This window comes from Crocuta crocuta, unplaced genomic scaffold (genome assembly GCF_008692635.1).
Source record: "Crocuta crocuta isolate KB4526 unplaced genomic scaffold, BGI_CrCroc_1.0 scaffold467, whole genome shotgun sequence".
NCBI classification, from domain to species: domain Eukaryota; kingdom Metazoa; phylum Chordata; class Mammalia; order Carnivora; family Hyaenidae; genus Crocuta; species Crocuta crocuta.
Genome location: NW_027530632.1, coordinates 4,056,567 through 4,062,543, shown reverse-complemented (window position 1 = coordinate 4,062,543; position 5,977 = coordinate 4,056,567). Strand labels below are relative to the sequence as shown.

General features: G+C 42.2%; 1 long non-coding RNA gene across 1 annotated transcript in view; it reads left to right on the top strand.

The window, feature by feature from the left end:
- The window catches only part of LOC144235128 (uncharacterized), a 40,816-nt gene that overhangs the window by 33,226 nt on the left and 1,613 nt on the right, over nucleotides 1–5,977 (top strand). The gene's annotated exons all lie outside the window — the stretch shown is intronic.

The following is a 5,977-nucleotide window of genomic DNA, read 5'->3' as shown; positions in this document are numbered from 1 at the left end:
CAGGGGAGAGGCAGAGAGAGAGAGAGAGAGAGAGAGAGAGGGGCTCCCAAGCAGGCTCCTCACTGTCAGCCCAGAGCCCGATGCAGGGCTCGATCTCATGAATCATGACCTCAGCTGAAATCAAGAGTCTGACACTTAACAGACTGAGACACCCAGGTACCCTGAAAAGACTTTAAGTAATCTCTATACCCAACGTGGGGCCCGAACTCATAACCCCAAGATCAAGAGTTGCATGCTCCACTGACCGAGTCAGCCAGGCGGGGTACTTTAAACTTCATGTTTCCTTTTGAATTATATTAGAAGATAACCTTAACTCAGCTGTTTTCCTAACATTTTCAATGTATTAGGCTTTTACACAACTTTCTAGTTGTAGCATTTACTTCTATTATTAACCTGGGATACTTTGAATTCTCACACAAGAATGTTAAAAGCCTAGTTTTGGAAACTTTATTCTCCATTTTCTGCCCTCCTACCCTCAATCATGTATGGTTGCTAGACATTCTTATTAAGATTCATTTTGTACCAATTGTTTCTTAAAATATTTACGGACATATTTTACTTTCCCCCCACCCTCCAAATTTGTCCTTTGGTGATGTTCGAATGTACTGAGCTTGTGTTTGCATCTTGCTGTTTGCAAACCTCTCTGTCTCTAATTTTTTTACTTTTGGGTTAAGCCAGATCCACAAAGAGCTGTGCCGCTGTGCCCCATTATGGTGGGTGGGCATTTGTAGCATGATGTTTATGGAAATTTGCTTTGGCATTATGCCCTCCATTCATGTTGAAGACTATAATAAGAAGGCATCTGGGGCACTCGGTGGCTCAATGGTTTGAGCATCTGACTCTTGATTCCCGTTTGGGTCATGAGCCAAGGGTTGTGAGGTTGAGCCCCATGGTGGGCTCTGCGCACTGAGCGTGGAGCCTGCTTAAGATTCTCTCTCTCTCTCTTTCTGTGTCTCTTTCTTTGCCCCTCTCCCCGCCCCATCTCTCTCAAAAAAGACAAAAAAACCAAGTAGCCCCGTTTAATTCTTTACTATATTTGTCAGAGATTATGGAGAGATGGTTTTGAAGGCTGTTTTATTTTGTTGTTGTGGTTGTGGTTTTTTAAATTTTTTAAATGTTTTTATTTATTTGTGAGAGAGAGAGAGAGAGAGACAGCGTGAGCAGGGGAGGGTCAGAGAGAGAGGGAGACACAGAATCAGAAGCAGCTCCAGGCTCTGAGCTAGCTGTCAGCACAGAGCCCGACACGGGGCTCGAACCCACGAACCGTGAGATAATGACCTGCGCTGAAGTCGGACGCTTAACCGACTGAGCCACCCAGGCGCCCCTGTGGTTGTTGTTTTTAAATATTGCAGTGTGGAGGAGAAAATTTTCCTTAGTAACAGTGGAATTGATTGCATTTTTTTTCTTTGATTGGGCTGCTGGACAATCAAATTTGAAAGCCATCTCTAAAAACAGTATGTAACCTTATGTCATGGATTTTAGGCATTAACCTTAGCTTCATTCTATTTTTCCTGTCTTATGTTCCTTTGTGTCCAATTTATTCTTCTAAAAATTCTTACTGTAGCTAGCCAATGTATTTTATTATTATTTTTGGTGTTGTATGCTACTAGAATCCCTTTTGGAATGAGATCAGTTTCCAATAAAAACAAATGATAATATTCTTATTTATATATATTCCATATCTGCTAAATGGATATTTCCTGAAAGGGTGGCTATGCGTCTCCAAATTTGTGTCACATCACTAGTGGCCGTCCACTGCACTAGAACTATGTAGGGCTGTAGTTTTGCTTGATAATCCACTTAAGTGAACTAATACACTTCAATCTTTATGACAGTCTTCAGTGTGGAGTTTTGTTGTTTCCACAAAAGTCTTATGTTCCAGGAAACCACAGAGAACTCGTTTCTGATACGATATTTATATTTACATAATTTTAAATGTTTTAATTTATTTTTGAGAGAGGGAGAGAGCACGGGAGCAGGGGAGGGGGAGAGAGAGAGAGGGAGACACAGACTCCGAAGCAGCCTCCAGGCTCCAAGGAGTCAGCACAGAGCTGGCCGCGGGGCTCAAACTCAGGAGACGTGAAATCATGACCTGAAGTTGGACGTTTAACCCACTGAGCCACTCAGGTGCCCCATATGATATGCTATTTATAAAATGATCTTTGAGATGGCCTTGGAGAATCTACATGATGAAGGATTTTCGTGTTCAATTTAAGGTTCCTCTTAATATTTGAAAAATAATAATGCTTTTCCTCACTGTCACCCGACTTGGTGGCTGATATGAAGCATTATTAGGCTGATTGTTTTTGGTAATTGCTGCAGAAATGGTTACTTTCTGAAAAGCATTCCTGAGTGATGCAGGACAGAATTCTTTTTGGGGTTAACTGTCTTTGTTTAGAAAAGCAAACTGATTGATGGGCTGTTGTGACAATAGAAAGATAGCTTGGCTGGGGCCACCTGGGAATGAGACAAAGAGCCAGACTGCTTAGCATAGCATAAGAAAAGAATGAGAATTTGAGGGATTTGAGGTGTTTGCTAAGGAGAGGAACAAAGGAGAAAGACGCGGCCCCGCAGAGTGGCTGGAGGTGGAGCTATGCGGGAGACCTGGGCAGGAGAAGGGTCCCCGGCAGGAAAGGGGTGAGTGGGGTGAGGGGAAGATGTATGTCTGGGAGGTATCAACCATTCTGTTGTGAAGTCTCCTCTGTGTTCTTCTGCGAGGTAGCAGCCCATTGCTGCCTCCAAATCCTGAGCCAAAGTCTTCACGCATTCCCAGCAGTCTTGGTGAGGAGAGTTTTTGGAGGTTGAAGAAAAGGGGCTTTGTTACATATGAGGGTTGACAAGGAGTGGAGAGCAAACAAGAGGTGAAATGTGGGTGGCAGAGAATTCTGAGCAAGCCGGAAATCCAAACCGGAAGTCCCTAGGTAAAAAGGCACCGTTCTGCCCCACCCCACTATCCGGTGATTGCCCCCGCAGATATTGGAAAGGGACACAGGGTTTCCCACAGTCACGGAATTTGACACCATTGTATTAGCATTTCAAAGAGCTGCATTACTGGAGCTGGTGGCCGCGTTAGCAATGCACCGGTCAGCTATTTCGCAGAGGGCTTGGCATGTAGTGGCTGAAAAGTTGCCAGTCATTCCTTGCTGGGTGTCAGGACACAGGAATCTTGTACCTCTTCACCTCCTGGTGAGGATTTAAAAGGCAAGCACGGGTTTCTGGGGGGTCATTTTTGGAAGCAGTCAGGTTGATTTTCCAAACATGTAATCTCAGCATTTTATTTTATTCCTGCTACCCTCTGGGTTTTCTGGCAGGCTTACCGAAAAGATGGCTACTTTTACTGTTCATTCACGCTTCTTTACAAGGCATAAGGTTTCTCTTCCCAGCGCGCTTTCACTCAGATATAGAGAATCTGTACTTTGTTAACATGTTTTAAAAGTCTAATGAGGAGTTAGTAAGCATTTGGGAACTGCAGCTTTCAGGATGAAAGCAGGGATCTGTGGTTATGACATCATTGCAGTTAATTACCCCTTTGCAAAAATCTGCCTGAATGGAGAAGAGGTGGGTGTGTCTATGTGGGTATTTAATGTGATGATTAAAATATATTAATGATAGTTTTCACTTCCCTAGCATGGAACATCTTAGGATCTTCTTTAAAAGTGCTTCCACAAGCTTTAATTAGCCTTTATAACTCTGCTAGGAAGAAGTACAACAGCCCCATTTTACAGAAGAGGAAAGTGAAATATAAGGCGAAGGGTCCTGTTTGGGGAAGGATTTTAGTAGAATAAAGCTGCCTCCCCACAGCCTTACAATAAGCTCAGCCTTCCTCCTTTGCTTCAACCAAGAATTGACATTCATAGGCTTTAAATGAGGAACATGAATTTGATTATACCTTGACATGCTTGACACCTGAGCCAAAACAGCACATCTTGGGGTCCCTAAGAAATTCTTGCTTGTTATAAGCCATCCCCCAAGGCTGTCTGCAGCAAACAACAGCAAAGAAGAAAACCAAAACAGTAACTCGAATGGGCCATAAAGCTCAGAAGTTCTGATTCTGTTTCCTCTTTTAGCCTTTTGAGTTGTGGGTTTTATATGGAACTTTCTAGATCAAAAAAGGAAGGGATGATTGCTAATTATTCCACCTTTCATAGGAAATTTTTCATTTTCTTAAAAAATTTTTTTTAAATGTTTCATTTATTTCTGAGAGAGAGAGAGAGAGACAGCATGAGAAGGGGAGGGTCAGAGAGAGAGGGAGATACAGAATCTGAAACAGGCTCCAGGCCCTGAGCTAGCTGTCAGCACAGAGCCCATTGCGGGGCTCGAACCCACAAACCGTGAGATCATGACCTGAGCCGAAGTCGGACGCTTAACCGATTGAGCCACCCAGGTGCCCCGGAAATTTTCATTTTCAAATGAAGGAAATGTAGGACAGTTGATAGGAATTCATGGAAGGAAACACAGAGAAAAATAGAAAACTTTCTTCCCACCACATATACTTAGCTATATATCTGAAAGAGGTCAAATGTGGAGCAATTTTCAAACACACACCCAAGTAGAGAGACCTCATGTATTCATCACCAGTTTCCACAGTTATCAACATTCTACTATTTTTTTAATTTCCATTCTTCTCTGCCACTTATTTTATGGGAATACTTAAAAATATTTTTTAATGTTTATTTTTGAGAGAGAGAGAGAGAGAGAGAGACAGAGTGTGAGCAGGGGAGGGGCAGAGAGAGAGGGAGACACAGAATCTGAAGCAGGCTCCAGGCTCTGAGCTGTCAGCACAGAGCCCGATGTGGGGCTCGAACTCACGAACCACAAATCATGACCTGAGCAGAAGTTGGATGCCTAACCGACTGAGCCACCCAGGCGCCCCTTTATGGGAATACTTTAAAGCAAATCACAGACATCATTTCACTGTAAATAATTCTATATTTTTCCTAATACATAAGAACTTTAAAGATAGGACATAAAACCATTGTCGCACCTACCAGAAAACTAATTAATTCTGTATATTACCTAATAATCAGTCCGTATTTTGTTTGTACTGACTCAAGATTGTCCAAAGATTGCATTGCTTGACGTCTGGTTTCTGTTACTTAACAGATCTCCTTTCTTTCCCCTCCCTCCCCTATTCCATTAATTTGTTGGAAAAATTGCATCATTTGCCCTGTAGAACTTTCCACAGTCTATATTTAGCTGATTGCATCTTTGGTGTCTTTTCACATATTTCTCCGTCCTTCGTATTTCTTTAAATAGTAGCTAGATCTGGAGGCTTGATTAGCTTCAGGTTCTTTCTTTTTTGGCCTCGGATACTTCAGTGATAGTGCTGTGTACTTTCTAGTAGGTCATATCAGGAGGCACCTACTTTCTGGTTGTGCCATTTTGGAGGCATGTCAAGGATGATCAGTAGGGTCCGTGATTTCACTGCAACATAGTCATTTCCTCAGTCTATCATTTTTGTATTTATTAGCTGTGATTCTTTTACAAAGAAAAACTTTCCCTCATCAACTAGTGTATTTGGTTACCTTAAAATAAAGTCCATAAAGGAAAGGCAAGATAAATGCCTCTTTCTCCTTATCACCTTTCAGAATAATACTTTAGTAACCTTCCAAGTCTACTGATGAAAGTTTTCTTTCTTTAAGTTTCATTATAAACTCGTGGATTTAACAAACATTTAGTTTATTTGACACATTTCGGTTCATTACAGTCAGTATTCTTACTGATGATTATCCCACGTTTGGCCAGTGGAAGCAGTCGATTTTCATTTCACCCAAGTATCTTCAATGGCTTGTCTTCTGAAATAAGAAGACGTTCCAGGATCGTGTTGTATTTTGCCTGCCCCTGGCCATGGAAGCCACCTTTTCCTCGAGGAGCGCTGGTTCCTTGTACTGGGAAATGAAGAGATACCCACTTTTGATGCAATGTAAAGGGCGATGATTTCAAAAGAGGCTCCAAGGAGGTATATCTTTGGGCAGTG